Source organism: Fukomys damarensis, unplaced genomic scaffold, assembly GCF_012274545.1.
Source record: "Fukomys damarensis isolate Sample0158 unplaced genomic scaffold, DMR_v1.0_HiC HiC_scaffold_21, whole genome shotgun sequence".
In the NCBI taxonomy this organism is placed as follows: Eukaryota; Metazoa; Chordata; class Mammalia; order Rodentia; family Bathyergidae; genus Fukomys; species Fukomys damarensis.
The window spans coordinates 17,626,700-17,643,694 of record NW_022900933.1 but is presented as its reverse complement, the minus strand read 5'-3'; positions in this window follow the sequence as shown (position 1 = coordinate 17,643,694).

The window sequence follows — 16,995 nt, the reverse complement described above, 5'->3', positions numbered from 1 at the left end:
GGATTACAAGATCTTATAACAACCTAGTGTTAATGTGAATTTTAATTTTAAGTTTGTGTATTACTAGCTTTAATAATATACCACACTTTGCCCCTATATAACTCCATTTCCTCCCGTCTTTTTGTGCTAACATTGCATTAAATTACTGCTTTATTCAGTATATGTCCAAAAATGTAGGCTTACAATTTTTGCTTTGTATAATTGTTTTTAAAATGAGATTGGAGAGAGAATTGTTATAAATAAAATATAAATTTATATTGTATTTTGTATTTTTCCAGGTAGTAACTTTTACTAGTGCTCCTTATTCCTTCTTTGGGTTCAAGTCACTGCTTAGTGTCCTTTCTTTATATTCTAAAGGGCTCTCTGTAGATTTCTGGTACGGCAGGTCTTCTAGTAATGAATTTTCTCAGCTTTGGTTTACCTGGGCATGTCTTAATTTTCCCTTCAGTTTTAAATGGTTTTATTGAGATATAATTTACAGATCATACAATTCACACTTTAAAGTGTTCAATAGAATGGCATTGAAAATATTTGGAGCTGTGCAACCATTACCACAATAAATTTTAAGAATGGAAGGCAGACAGTGGTATAGTGGAGAACTATGAAGCCATTATAAAGAATGTGAAGGAATAATAAAAACTAGGGGGATATAGTTCAGTGTTATACCAGAAAGAAACCCTATACCCCTTAGCCATCCCCCCAAATCTGCTGGCTACCTATCTACTCATCCCCTAAATAACCACAAACATACTTTTTAATCTATACAGATTTATCTGTTTATGGATTTCATTTAATTTGTAAATGAACCAACTTTTTTTTGTGGGGGCGTACCAGGGATCAGACTTGGGTCCTTGTGCTTGTGAGGCAGGCAGTGGAACCACTGAGCTAAATCCCAGGCCCTTTTAATAACTTCTTTTTTTTTTTTAGCCAAGGTCTCACTATGTAGTTGAGACTGCCCTGGAACTCACTATGCAGTCCAGGCTGGTCTTGAATTCACAGCAATCCTCCTGCCTCAGCCTCCTGAGTGCTGGGATTACAGGCTTGCACCTGAACCAACTTTTGATTTCATTTTTTCCTCTATTGGTTTTCTCTAGTTCTCTGTGTGTTTCCCTATTTTCTTTGTCTTCTGTGGTTATAGTTTTCAGTTTATTTCTTCTAACTGATATTGATATTCCAGTAAATTAATATACCCTAATTTATTTATCCATTTAATTGTTGATGAAATTTTGAGTTGTTCCACACATCATTTATGATGCATGCATAGAACTGTAATTCAGTTCTTCCTTTTGTACTCAGAAAACTGACATTCCAATGAATAAAGACTTGCTGCTTTCAGCATACTCACTGATTTCCATTTTTTGTCTCAGCATAAAAACAAAATTTTTACATTTCTCATAATATTAGCACTTTCACTTTTCTAGTTTTTACTTTTTAAAGGAAAAAGTCAATGTGCAATAACATATTAATTACACAGGATGACTGTCCTACAAAGAGACAAAGCAGCTGATACTGACCTGTTGGAGAGCTGAAAAAAGTCATCAAATATCCTATCCCTCTCCAATTCCCCCCAGAAAGATAGCAAAAAGTGCCATAAGGAATTGACTCAGGGAAAACCTGATAATTGAACAGGAGAGATCTGCTGTATTTCTAGATGATTTTTTTCTAGATGACTTTTTAAAAATGGGAATTGTATACTGTAGCTGAAAAGAAAAAAATTCAAATTAGCACCTAAAAGGAGACTGACCAGAAGGAGAGGGAGGCAGACAATGATATTGTGAGAACTGTGCAGCCATCACAAAGGATATGAAGGGATGATAAAAGTTAGGGGGGTGTAGTTCAGTGTTAGGAATAATTATCTAGCATATGTGAGGCTAATTTGATCCTAGCTACACAAAAAAGATGTTCATAATACGTTAAAGCAATACAGTATATTAAAGATATAGTTTAAATTTTAATGTTATATAATATACAATATTAATATATAAATATATTAAAATTAAAAGCATATTTAAAACTATGTATTCATCATGCTCACATTTTTCTTAAGAAAATACGTATATATTTAACTAGGACCCTGTACATCAAAATAATAACAGCAACACAAAGAGTATGCATGTTTTTTCTAGTTGCTGTGGTTTGTATCCTCCAGAAGCTATGTGCTGGAACTTAGTCCCCAGTGCCACAGTACTGGGAAGTAGGACCTAATGAGAGGTGTTTAGCTCCACCCCCATGCATAGATGAGTGACACCATGAGTAGATAATGAGTGACACCATGAACAGATGTGTGATGTCATGAATAGATGGGTGACATCATGAACACATGAGTGACGTCACTCTTGTGCTCCTCCCTCCAGCCTTCTTCCCTGTGACAACACAGCAACAGTGCCCTCACCAGATACTAGCACCTTGATCTTGGTGAGCCATTCTTTTTTTCGGTACTGGGGATTGAACTCAGGTTCTTGCACTTGTGAGGCAGGTGATGAAACCACTGAGCTAAATCCCCAGCCCAGCCATTCGTTTAAAGATAGAAAAATGTACAAAAATAAAAATTATCTCATCAGAGTATTTGTGAACAGAATTTGGTGACTCTGAATTCACTGTGAACTAATTAAGGGGACATTTTATTTGTATACAGCATATATAACAGCTGTCATTCTCCAGAAAGAATATGAGAAGATACATTTCCCTTTTAATTTGCTAGGTGGTTTAGTTTCCTTCATGTAGATGAGTGGCAGAATTAAAGAGTTAGGGGCTGAGATATACCAGTTAGCTTCTGATTCTGTTATATGAAAATTACATTTAAAACCATTCTCAGGCTGGAGATGTAGCAGCTCAGTGGTAGAACACTTGCTTAGCATGTGAAGGGCCCAGGTTCAACTGGCAGCATCACAAAAGCAAATAACAAACATCTCTCAACTCAGATCCCAGACGGGCTAAGCCCATTTGACGTGAAAAGACCACTGAACTGACAGGGACAATGTGGAGAGGAACAAGTCCTTACTGATGCTTAATAAAGGGAGGAAGGAATGTGAGCAGGCCAGGAGACTTTCTAAATGGCTGTTTCCAGATAACGGAAAATGGACAGAAGCACAGGGAGAGGGAAATCACAGTGGAAAAAGTCTTGGCCAGAGGTAGCAGTGTGTGTGAGTGCCCAGAGCTGGGCAATGGGGCAAAAATAAAGTTGGGGACCAGAAAGAAGCTTGTACCAGGGCTGGGGATTTAGCTCAGTGGTTCCTCCGCCTGCCTCGCAAGCACAAGGTCTCAAGTTCAATCCCCGGTACCAAATAAATAAAAATAAATAAGTAAATAAATCTGGATTTTAAGATTAAAGGAGATGTCAGAAAACAGAAAAATATCCCTTGTTCTTGGGTAGAAAGAACTCATATAGTGAAAATGGCTATACTTCCAAAATTGTTATGCAGATTTATTGTAATTCCAATCAAAATTCCAACAGTGAATCTCACAAAATTAGAGAAGATAAAGCTAAAATTTATTTGGAACCAGAAGAAACCTGGCATATCAAAGGCAATTCTGGGCAAAAAAGACAAGGCAGGGGGCATCACAATCCTTGACTTGAAATTATACTACAAAGCTACTGTGATAAAAACAGTATGGTACTTGCAAAAGCAGATCTGAGGATCGATGGAACAGATTAGAATATGTGGAAACAACTCCAGACATACTCAGCCACTTTAACTTTGACAAAGGAGCCAAACGCCTTCACTGGAAGACAGCCTCTTAATAAATGGTACTGGAAAAACTGGCATTACACATGCCAAAGATCAAAACTAGAGCCACATATCTTTCAGCATACAGTCAACTAAAATTGAAATGGATCAAATATCTAAATATTAAAACAGAAACACTGTGCACACCTATAATCCCAGGCTGAGGTAGGAGGATCATCATAAGTTCAAGGCTAGCCTAAGCTACATAGTGAGTTCAAGACCAGGCTGAACTATATAGTGAGACCTTGTCTCAAAAACAAACAAACAGCAACAAAGAAACAATCTGCTAGAAGGCAGACTAGGTAAAACTCTTGAAAACATTGGTGTAAGCAAAAACCTTATGAACAAAACCCCAATTGCACAGAAACTATCACAAAGAATCAATGACTGGGATCTCATCTTATTAAAAAGTTTTTGCACAGCAAGAGAAACCAGCATCAGAGCAAAGAGACTACCTGTAGTGTGGGATATTTTGCCAGCTATTCCTTAGACAAAGGACTACTATCTAGAATATATAAAGAACTCAAAAAAATCAGACACTCCCCACCCCAATTGAAAGACCCAGTCCAAAAATGGGCATCTGAAATGAATAGATACTTCTCAGTTGAAGAAGTAGAACTAAACATATGAAACAATATTCAACATCACTGGTCATTCAAGAGATGCAAATTAAAACAACACCGAGATTCCATCTCACTCCAGAAAAAATGGCTGTTGTCAAGAAATCAACTAATAACAAATGATGGAGGGACTGTGGGGAAAAAGAAACCCTTTTCCACAGTTGGTGGGAGTACTGACTGGCATTCTATTTTCGCTTTTTTCCCTTGTCCTGTCTTTCCTTTCTCCCTTTTTCCTCCCTAGTTCCCCTTTCATTTGAACAGTTTCTTCCCATTTCCCAACATCCATTATACATTTAAGTCCTTATAAGGAAACATTTATACCCCAAGAAATCCATGACATCTCCCTGTACTATTTATCCTAGTCCTTCATTCCTAAATATGACAAACAAGCAAGGATCATCAGCTCTATGAGAATAAAAAATGACTGCCCAAAAGTAAGGACAAGCTGGGTGTGGTGGCACATTTTTGTAATCCCAGCATTCCATGCGGTTGTAGCACTATGGGAGGCTGATGCAGGAAGAGTGCAAGTTTGAAGCCAGTCTGGGCAATTTAGTGGAAACACCTTGTCTCAGAATTTTTAAAAATGCTGAAGATGGGGCTGGGGATTTAGCTCAGTGATTTTACCACCTGCCTTGCAAGTGCAAGGTCCCAAGTTCGATCCCCAAAACAAAACAAAACAAACAAACAAAAAAGCTGAAGATGTAGCTCAGTGTGACAGCCTGAACGCAAATCCCAATATGGAAGAAAGGTAGGGAGGAAGGGAAGGGAGGACAAACGGAAATAAATAGACTATTAACCCTAAAAGAAGTTGTTATTGCTTGTATCTGGATGTCCCCCCCCCACCCTCAGGCAGTCGTAGGTGAGGCTTTCAGACGTGGCTGGATCTAGAATGTGTGCTTCTGAGATCGAGGATATGATGCTGCGATTGATTCATGATGTAATGCTACAGTTAAGGCTACCCCTTGCTGGGTGAGTGCTACCTGCACTAAGAGTAGGTAGCCTGGATAGGATATAAGGGACAGAAATAGGGTCGCCCTCTGTCACTCGTCACTGCTTGTTGCTCGTTGCTTGCTTCCTCTCCACTTCACTGTTTGCTGCCCTCCTGCTTTCTGCCTGCCATGAACTGTTTCTCCTCTGCAAGGCTACTCTGCCATGCCATCCTGCCTTGGTGCCAGCTGACCATGATCTGAAACCTCTACAAAATAACCCTTTCTTCCCTTAACTTGGGGGTGGGTGGGTATTTCATCCCAGCAACAAGAAAAGTAACTAAGACAGAAGTAGAACTAATTTAGTTTTGAAATTATTCTTGAAAATACTCAAGAAGATACAACATCTATAAAACTAGAGCAGACTAGAATTAGAGAAAGGAAAGTGTTCCTGAACATTAAGATACGTTTGTGGAAGTGGACAATGTGAAAAAACTGGAAGAGAAGTAATAGAAAAGAGTTCACCTGGAAGGTCAAACAGACTGGAAAAATAGAGAAGGGCATACGATGATACACATAGCTAAGGAAAATTCCCCCAAATTAAACAAAGGCACAAAACTTCCCCAAATTAAAAGTGCAAGTAGAACAAATGTAAAAATACCCATCCATCTTTGTGAAATTTTGGAATACCAAATATAAGGGGGGAAATTCTAAAACTTTTGGAGAAAAGCAACAGGTAACTTACCAAAGAGCTTCCGGTTGGCCCCGGCATCACCAACACTGGCTGGCAGAAGAAAGTGCCATAGCCTCCAAATTGCTGAGAAAAGCTTTACCTGTAAGGTAGAATTTGCTACGGCCAAAATATCAATGAAGTTTGAGAGTACAGTAAAGACATCTTAAGACACGCTCTCAGAAAAATCAATGTCTGGCATCCCTTTTCTCAAAAAGTTACTAAAGAAGAGAGGCCAGCAGAATGAAAATAAAACCTAAGAGTGACATGGGATCCAAGAATGAGGGAACTTAAATGAAAAACACAAAGAAAAGTAACTTCAAGACCACTGTTGAGTAGCAAAACAAGACTAAAAAGAGAGTGAATTTGCTATAATACATATCATGACTGGAAGCCTGTAAAGACGTTAAAACCAAAGGCAATGTACAAACTTGAACTGATCTTGCAATGTAGAAGGCTAAAAGTGTATTTTGCCCACAATTAGAATGTTTAATATATGGGAAGTATATTATATGATATTAAGTGGCTGTTAATTTTCTTAGGAATGATAGTTTATGTCCTTTTTTTAAGAGATACACACTAAAGTATTTAAGTGTTTAATATGTACCATATTATCTTATTTTCTAGTGGTTTAGAAATACATATGGGATGTGTGTATATGTATATTTTAAAATGATGAGCCTAGAAAGGTATGTGGATTTTCACCGTTCTATTATGTCAACATTTTTATTAGCTTGTGTCCCCCCCAATTTAAACAAATGGGTGATTAAAAAGCTACATGATATAAGCAAGAAAAGCTTGTATTCTTTTGACACTGAGATGAAACAAAGGCTCCTTTGAACTCTAGTAAAACAAAATCATCTGTACAGAAAGTTGTAGCCTAAATAGAAGCTAACCAAATTGTAATATAATCTAAAACAATTGGTAGACTGTAACCAAAATATTCACTTGATAATTACTCTTGGAACAGTCCCCTTCCTTAGGCTTTTTAGTGGCATAGATTATATTTCTGGTCCACAGGTAAAATCTCACTATTTAGTTCTGCAGTAAAGAATACAATAAAAAATTAAAATTAAAATACAATAAGAATATAATTACTATATGCTGTTTTCAATTTTTAGAAACAATCTTTGAAGAAAGTATGGAAGACCAAATTATAATACCAAAAGGGAATGTAAAAATACTAACAATCCCATCAATAATAAAGCAATGGTAGCATAATATTAACTTATAGTGCTGGCTTCTCAGGTTTTAATATCAGTCCCTTTTCTTGTCTGTATGCCTCAAATAGTTCCACAGTAAAGAAAACATGGCATGGTGTGGTAGCACATGGCCATAGTCCCAGCACTTTTCAAAATAAAAAAATAAAAAAACGACTAGGAGGTAGTGCAGTTTGAAGACCCTGGGTTCATTCAAACCTCAGCACCAAAGGGAAAAACAGAAAAGAAGAAGACAATAGTTTAGCAGACCAAAGTCAGAAACAGAAATAGGAGATAGAGATACAGAGATGTTTATCACAAGTTCCCCAGAAAACAGACTCTGAGACTGTACTACTTGAGTACAGAAGGCTTTTGGAGAATGTTCTCAGGAGCATTTGTAGGGGTTGAAGATGCAGGACTAGGCCAGCCTGTGCTGTAGACACGAGAAGTTCCCAGCCAATGTCACAGGGAGCTCAACAGGAGCTAGGTGGCCCTCAAAGTTGCCCCTTTCAGCTAAGGGCTCACCAGCCTTGTAATCTACAGCCCGTACTGACAACCATGGAAGCTGGCTGGTCTGTGAAAGCTGGCTCAAGTCTTGGGCCAGGCATCTCCCTTGCTGCCAGCACTTCCGGCAAGGGAAGGAAGTCCTGGAAGGAATTTGGACAGCACACCACAGAATCTACCACAAGGAGGTACCGCCTCACATTGGGTGAGCAGGATAACTGTATGTGGTCACAGACCAAGAAACAAAGATTTAAGTATTTTGCTTGAAGTTATAATGATTCTAATAGACTATAAGTAAAAATACAAATAAAAAATTGAGAAGAGGAAGTTAAAGTATAATTGAGCCAAACTTCTCAATATTGAACATGGTGGAGAGTCTTTTAAAAATTTTAAAGTGGCCAGGCGTGGTGGCGCACACCTGTAATCCCAGCACTAGGGAGGCTGAGGCAGGAGGATCACTGAGTTCTAGACCAACCTGGGTTACATAGTGAACTCCAGGTCAGTCTCAACTACATGGTGAGACCCTGTCTCAAAAAAACAAAAACAAACAAAAAAACAAAAAAACTTTAACATGGATAGAGAAGTATAAACATAGGTTAGAATTTTTCCCCAGGTATGGTAGTGCACGCTTCTAATACCAGCTACTCAGGAGGCTGAGGCACGAAAAGTGCAAGTTTGAGTCCTGCTTGGGCAACTTGGTGAGACTCTTTCAAAATAAATATCAGAAAGGCGGGCTGGAGGTGTTGCCAATGGTAAAGTGCACCTGGATTTGACTACCAGTATAGCAAAAACAAACAAACACATATATTAGAATTCTGAACATAGCTGTGAGCAGAAAACCCAGATGTTATTTAAAACAACATATATCTCTAGTGAGTGAGGCCAAGGACAGGCCTGGAGGTGCAGAAAACTTTGGCTTTTCCTTTATCCCATTGTACCTGTGTGAGACTTTATTAGCGTGTAAAACACAGGAACCATTTTATATCAAGAACAATAGCAGCAACAAAAGTGCATCAGTTTAGGGCAACTTGGAAAGTTTCTCCTTCTATCTCCGTCCAACAGATAGGGTAAACTGGTTCTGTCTCATCTGTCCTGTCTCACTTCTCAACAGAAAGTGCTCCTGGGGACACATAAAATGGCCTGCCTTAGAAGCATCCCATAGGGAGTTTGTTTTTGTTCTTATGGGTTTGTTTGTTCGTTTTTGAGGCAGGGTCTTGCTTTGTAGTCCAGGCTGGCCTTGTATTCACTATGTATCCCAGTCTGGCCTTCAACTTTGAGTCTTCCTGCCTCAGCCCCACAAGTGCTGGCCTTCCAGGCATCTGACACCATGCCTCGGTGTAGGGATTTTAAATTTTATTTTAAAATTAAAGCTAAAACCTTTTAACCTAAATATTTATTATCTTATTTTACTTATGTACTAAGTAACCAGGCTTGTAGTTTTGAAGGAATATAGGAAGGCTTCTCTCTTTGTGGGTTTTGTTCTGGGTTACTCCTGGGTTGGTTAGCAGAGCTGAGTCCTTCTGGCCTCCACAGCAGGCAGAGCGATGACACCAGGGGCTGGGACTCCTAACGCTCCCAGCCCTGTGCTGACCTGAGACCCTGCAGAAGCTGTAAAGGCTGGGTCCTAGCCACCTGGTGGGACAGGTCAGAGTAGCACACAGGGGTTTGTTGGGAGAGGTGAATGACTGGGTGATGGTAAAGAGCTTAGGCCCTGCACGTGGTCACCGCTCCATGGTCAGAGGACTGAGTGTTCTGCTTTTAGTTGTCACAGCTGCCCCCCCCCCCCCGATTCCTCTGAAAGCTCAGGGAGGTGCCATCTGCAGGCCTCTTGAGGTATTTATTTCCTCCAGGAGGCGCTCAGCCCCAAAGAACAGGCAAGGTCTCAGGAATTCAAGTAAGCAGCCCCCAACCTTGGATCCAGACAAGGTGAGCACCACAGACCCAGCTCTCAGCTATCTCCATGACACTCAGAGCCCAAGCACCACAGGTCCCACTGACCTGGCCCGAGGGCCCAGGACCCCAGCACAGTGTGAGGCCTCAACCATTCACCGGCCCAGAGGTCCCAGGCCCAAACCACTCTTGACCATTTCCTGCTGGGTTCAGTGTCCAGGACAGATCACCCAGACAGGAAGTGAGCTCCTCCACCCAGAAGGTCCGCCAGAAGACAGCAGCCTCGAGACTGCATTTTCTGTTATAGCCCTCAGACCAGAAAAGTCCAAGTTCCAGTTAACCAACAGGAAAAAAAGACACGCCGTCATGGTGGTGCACACATGCACACATTCAGACAGGGGATCACCGGTACTGGGGCTTCTGGAAGCCTCGGCTCAGCCCGATGCTGAGGTTTCTCAGTCTGAATCAGCAGCGCCAGTGGTGGCTGTGACAGCTCTAGCCACAGCTGCATATTTGGCTGACTGAGGAGAGGCGATGGTGCCCCCCACACTCCCGCGGCTCCTGATCTCCTCTGTAGATCAGTTCTCTAAAATGTGCGTGGCGTGAGGAGAAGAGTATAGCATCTCTATGTATATTTATTTTCATCCACAAAAAAGGTTAAGACAATTAAGTTGTGATCATATTTAACACTGGTACACAAGCAAATATCCATTTTGCAAATATATATTGTTTTTTTAACAATCATAAATATGCTTTATATATTTATAATATGTCGATTTTGTGCACACTCCAAAAAATTTAACAGGTGGAGTTAGTGAAGTCTGCAGCTCTGCAGAACAAAGCTGAACCCTCTGGAATGGTCACCCTTCCTTCCTCTCTCCCGCTCTCCTTTCCTTCCTCCATCCCTTCTCTCCTTCCTGTTTTTGTGCTACTGAAGATTGAGCCCAAGGCTGAGGTACATCTGAGCTACTTCTCCAGTCTTTTTTATTTTTTGAGACGAGGTCTCACTAAGTCACTGAGTTCCCCAGACTGAGCCTGACCTTGGGGTTCTCCTGCCTCGGCCAGCTTTCTAGCCAGAGCGGGGGACCTGGTGCTCCAGCCATTGTCATTCGCAGCTCTTCTGCTCCGCTGTCGCCTGCCCCTTCTGGTCTAGCAGCTCCTGCTCATCGGGACACCTCCACGCAGTGGCCTTCTTCCCAGGAAACAGTTGGTGGCACCCAGGTTGGATGTTCTTCGGGGGTCATCACTTCCTGTGTGTCACTTGTCACAGCATCTGTCTCACTGCTGTGACGCTCTAGCCACACATCCACCTCACTTGCTAACCACAGGCACAAGTGTCTCCTTTGTCCCTGCTCCCCAGTACCAGTGCCTGTGGCTGAAGCCACCGCTGGGTTTCTTCTCTCCCTCACAGGGCCATGAAGACTGGTGACCAAAAGTCATTGCAGAAAAGACTTCTTTTAACATCTTTCTGAGTCCCATTCCTTCTGGAGCTGGGGTCACACTGGGACCTGCAGGTGAGGTCTCCCTTCAAGTCAGGGAAGGAAGTTGCCCCCCTTCCAGACTGTGGTTCCTCAGCACAGCATGGCCAAGGACTTCCCCTGGCGGCTCTGTGAGAGGCCAGGGTGAGCAAGCTCCTTCTGCAGAAACTCGATAACATCAGAACGGTGAGGGTTCCAGGCAACACACTGCCCTTCTAGTGTGACTGGGGCAGAGGCCTTCAAAGAGGTGAAGACCTCCACAGCCTCCCTGGCATGGGTGTGATTGGCTTTTCATCACTACTGCCTTCAACACTGGCTCGTCCCCTCACCCTCTGCACACCTGCCTTCTCCCTGTCTCCAAAGATATGGACCCCTCCAGCTCCTTGACTTATTATCACCTGAGTCCAAGCCATCAGAGGTTCCTGAAGAGCACCTCGAGGTCAAAATTCCAAATCGGGAGAGACTGTGGTGACTCCATTTGGGGCTGGAGGTCCAGGTGTGAGCCACTCTGTCATGCACAGGGGAAGGAGCTGCTCTTACAAACAGGGCCACCAGGCCCATGCCTATGTGGGTGGCTGGAGAGTTCTGAGACTGGGGCACTGTGGCTGAGCACTGCTTTCCAAAGTGACCTCTGTAGGAAGTACATGGGATGCAGAAAAGAAATAGAAGCTGTTTCTCTTCAGTCCTATGTACTTTAACAGATGTCTTAAAACTAAGGAGTCAGGTTAGGTGTGGGGGCACGCACCTGTAATTCTAGCTACTCAGAGGCTGAGGTAGGAGGATTGCAAGTCAGAGCCCAGCCTGGGCAACTTAGTGGTCCTCTGTGTCAAAGTAAAAAGGGCTGGTGACGTAGCTCAGTGGTGGAGCATTTGCCAAGTGTGTTGAAGGCTCTCAGTGTCATACTCAGAACAAAACCAAGGCTGCTCCCTAGAGAGGATGTGGAGGAATGAGTCTCTTTCAGGGTCCTGGCAATTCCTAGTGCCACCAGGAATAATGAAATGGGGCAGAAGGCAGAGAAAATGTGCTCCTTCCCTTCAGGGAGCTCATGGTTAGTTTCAATGTCACAAAGAAGCCTAAAGTAGCATTAGAAAGCCGGGTCCCTTCTCCCTGCCACTCATGCTCCATCCATCCCTCAGGGCCAGATCACATCCCTCCTCTTCCTGGGGAAGTCCCCCCTCACCACACCCCATTTGGTATGGACAGGAACATGGTGTGGTACCGTAGAGAGAACAGGAACCTGAGAATCGTCACCAGAGCCCTGGTCCTGGCCCTGCTGCTGTGTGACATTGAGGATGTCCTTGCTCCAGCTTCGGTGACCTCACCTATAGGCTGAGGATGCGTGCTCTACCATAGGGGAAGTCTCTACAGCTCCTTAAAACATGCATCTGTAGCCCGCTACATGGAACTTCCTTAGTATGGACATCACGTCTGTGCAACACGATTCCTTTTCAGATCACCTTTCTGTGTTTTGGTTTAAGGTGAAAAAAAGCAATGTCGTGGACTGGGGCAAGCCTGGGCTCCAAGGGTGGACTGAACTGCAGCACCTTCTCATTGGCCAAGTGATCTAGGGTGCCTCACCCAGCTTCTTCTGGTGGCACCGCCGGCTTTGCAAAATGGAAGGCCTCTCACCTCGGGAGGTTTTGCACACCTGGGAGCTCATCAGCTCTGCATGACCAAGTAACATCTGTGTTTTCTTAGCTCTATCTGGGATCTTAACTGACATCATGGAACCAGCTCTACAGCTCTGGAAAGTTTAAACCAGAGGCTTCTGTGACTGGTACCAGGATGGTTGCCAAACGTGGAATTATACTGTTAAATAAATCCCACGTGACCTTCCGGACTCCCATGAGACTGGAAATCTGCCAAGTCCCATTACCTTAATGTCTGAAAAGAAATGAGTGAAGGTTCTAAGTAGTTTCAAATGGCTTGACACTTTACTGAGGAGGATGAAAAGGAAGAAGAGAAGAAAGGGAAGAGGAGAAGAGAAGAGGAAAAGGATAAAGGTGAGGGGAGATGGTAAGGAACAGGAAGGAAATGGCACTGAAATTTCACACATACACACACACACACACACACACACACACACACACACAGTCAATTATTAAACCCCCAGGACTGGGCAGTGACTAGCCCAGTAAGGCTACAACCTCATGTATTTAGATCTTTGCATACTGATGATGTTGCTACTTTCTGTGCCTAGAGATAAAATCTCAAGATGTCAAATATCAGCAATTGGAGGGGCCTTGAAGCTCCTCAGAACTGTATGAAAGGAAATTCGTTTACACCGAAAACCAGACAATCGCTTTATGTCCATTTATGCACAAACCTCATTTGAAAGTACATTAAATGAAATCAAAAAAGCCTGGCAATAACCCCTGCCTTAGTTCAGTTTCTAAAAAAACACCAAAGAATGGGTAATTTACAGCGGAAAGACGCTTATTTAGCTCATGTTCTGGAGGCTGGGAGCTCAAGATCTCTGCATCTGCGGAGGACCTTCTGCTACGCTGTGGGCAGAGAGAAAGCAGAGGGCAAGCGGATGCACTGAGGAGACAAGACACCAGGATGGCCTTGCTTCATCAACATCCATTCTCCAGGTTGCTAAACCCGTCTGCAGAGAGTGAGAATCCATTCACCCTGGGGGGAATCAACACCCAGGGCGACTGGGACAGCAGCATTCATGACCCCACTGGCTCTTAAAGGTCCTGCCTTCTAGCACCACCACCACGACAGCCACATTTTGCCATGAGTTTTGGGAGGGATGAACCATGTTGAACCGTTTGAAACCCCAGCACCCTGCCAGCAGAAAGGGGTGAGGGAGCTAGAGATAGGCAGACTGCACTGAATCACACAGCTCTGATTGGTCAGCTATGTAATTTTGGGTAAATTATTTAACTTTTCAGCACCTCAATTTTCTTACCTGGAAAATGAGGGTGTTACCAGTCTATACAGCATGGAGCTGTTTGGAGGAGTTTATGCCAGGGGTTGTACTTTGTAAGTGGAAGTCACGACCACTGTCATTGTGCTTGCAGGCAACATCCTGTGAACCTATGAATGCCCACGTCCTGGGCAGTGTCTGCCTTCACGGTAATGCCCGGCACAGTACTGGGTACACAGTGCTCCCTGAATTGAATTGATGAAGTCTGCAAAAGACCACTGTCCCTCTGAGGGCCCCTTACTGCATTGTGTGAGACCAAGGGGAATCATAGTATGTGACAAGTCTTGGGGCCTATGTTCAGGGATCACCACCACCCATTCCCTCCCAAGAGAAAAGAGTAACTTGACTCTTTGGCTATTTTGCAGACTTTACTTCACTGGCCTTAGAACTGGTAAATCTCAATTGTGTCAACTTGATTGTCTTGGGAGCTGCCAAGGGGATTAGTAAAGAGCACTTCTGGGTGTGTCTGGGTGAGTTATGGAGGTGGTCCTTGTCCTCTCTGGCACTGTTTCCCTGCTCTGCTGCCTAACACCAGGAACCAAATAGCATGGTAACACTCTGCCACCATGATGTTCCATCTTAGAACCAGCTGACCATGAACTGAGCCCTCTGAAGCTGTGAGCCAAATAAACCACTTTCTCTTTTAAATTGTGTGTGTTGGGTATTTGGTCCCAACAGGAAAGCAGATTAATACAGAGGCTCACCAAAGCCACACTTTAACTTTCAGCTACGCAGAGATGCAACAAGTAGTAATTCTCTACCACCACAGTGCAAGAGAGGCAAGGCCCAGCATTTTCATTCACTGGTGCCGAGATTTAAATGTCAAGTCTCCAGGACACATAGTGGGCAACTGAATCGAGATCCCTAGTGACCCTTTGGTGATTATTTCCAGAGTCGAAGGAGTGGGGTGATGGGATGGTTGAATCTTCTCATCTTTGAAGAAAAGGGACATCACTATTGCAGGTTCCCATCCACTAAAGTCAGAAAAGGCCTCAGCTGTGATGAGAGCGCTATGCTCTGTTAACTCCAGCAACACCTCTGGGAAGAGTGCAAGTGAACAGGACTGGCCCTCCCAGGTGCAGAACAGGGCATGTGCACACTTGCTGGTGTCAATTTTGGGGAGATAATCATAGAAGTGATTTCACTGCGACCAGATGCCTTTTAAAATAAGTACCTCGGACCAGGGATGTGGCTCAGTGGTGCCACACCTGCCTGGCAAGCACAAAGTCCTGAGTTCAAAGTTCAATTCCTGGTATCAAAAAAAAAAAAAAGGTACCTCTAGTTTTTCTTCATTGCATATATATATTTCTATAGTAACAGAGAGGTGCTTCCTGAAATCATAGTCATGGCTACCACCTATGGAGAACCTACTGTGAGCCGTGGCCATGCCAAAGTGCCCCACAGCCATCATCTCATGTGAGGCTCATGCCTCTCTGTTGGGTGGTGCAGTGGGGTCCACTTCACTGAGGAGAAAGGGGAAAGGTACTCAGTGTCACCAAGTTAAGGAAGAGTTAGTGTCCTATGTGTACCTGTGCTATGATTAAACCACGAACATTGGGATGGAGAGAAACCTGGAAAAAATATAACCAGGATTTGCCCCCTTGGAAAAGGGTTCTGGTGTTTGGAGCTGTAGACGCACAGTACTTCAGAGGATGGAGAAGCTGCTTTCAGGCGGGTTTTGCAGCCCCTGGGAGACAGGGTAGGAAGCCCGGGGCAGTGGAGGTTACAGACTTGTAACAAGTTATCAGCATGGTGATAACTTCCCAAGAATCAAATGCCCGCCCAGCAGCCCTGCCCAGGCCCACCTCCCAGCACTTTCCCAGCAGCTTTGCCAATCACGGGGCTTGTGCAGGGACAATTTGGGGGAAACCCCTTCTCTAGCTCAGATTGGCTTTGGGTTTTTTGTAAATCTCACTGCAAATTTGCTCTTTTGGAACCTAGGGTGTTTTTCTTCTCTTCTATGAATCAGCACAAAATGGATGTGGTGGGCCAGAGAAGCTTCTGGAATATAAATCTGTTTGGGATCTAATGCTCCTGCGTCTACAGACTCCTTCTCCCTCAGACTCCCTGACCCATTAGGTGGCACAGACCCAGGACTGCTTCAGCCCAGGCCCCAGGCAGTCTGGCCTCCCTGCCTCCAAGGCCAGCTGCAGGGGTCCCGAACTCTTCATGCCTAATGGCGGGAAGGACGTTGTGCCCTCCTCCCCCAGACCCAGCTTTCCCCGGGTCATCTCCAGACATGTCCTAGCTCCTCTTCCCAAAGAGCCCAGAGCAGGCGACCCTGCCAAAGCCCCTCCGCCCCCGCCACTCCTTACCTGTGCTGGTAAGGACTGACCACTGGTGCTGGTTAAAGTGCCCCAGGGTCTGCTGTCCCCGTGAAGGTGCTGTGACTGTGTCCTGGACTCCTGTATCCACCCTGAAGATGAGTGTGACAATTGCCAAGGGGCTGGAGTTCCTTGCCTGTCCCCTCACTGGATCACCCTTGTTTTTTTACATCAGGTTTCTCCTGTGAGGGCAGTGACAGTGTCAGGGATGGTCACTTGGGTCCTGGCTGCCACCTTCCTTGCCACGGCGGCAACGGGGGGATTTGCAGGCAGGGAAAAGGAGGAACTGGAGGAGTTCGAGGTGGAGGGGGCTCTGAGGGGCATCCGGAAGAGCCAAGAGAGGCCAGGAGCTGGTCACAGTCCCTTCACCACTCCTAATCTCAGCCACAGGCCAGCCGGCCAGCAGGGACAGCGGGGGAGCAAGAACAAAGAGGGATGATTTTTAAAACACTAAAAATTGTCCCCAAATAGATTTGGCTTATGCCGGGGGAGGGGGGTCTACTTATTTCCAGAGCAATCTGATTTTCAATCATCTATCATTTCATTGGCTTTTCTGTTTTATTTGTTTCCTTTTCTTTCCAGTGCTGGAAGTTGAATCCAGGGTCCTTGTACTGAACTCCATCCCAGCCTCCTTTTTTTTTTGAGAGAGGACCTCGCTGTC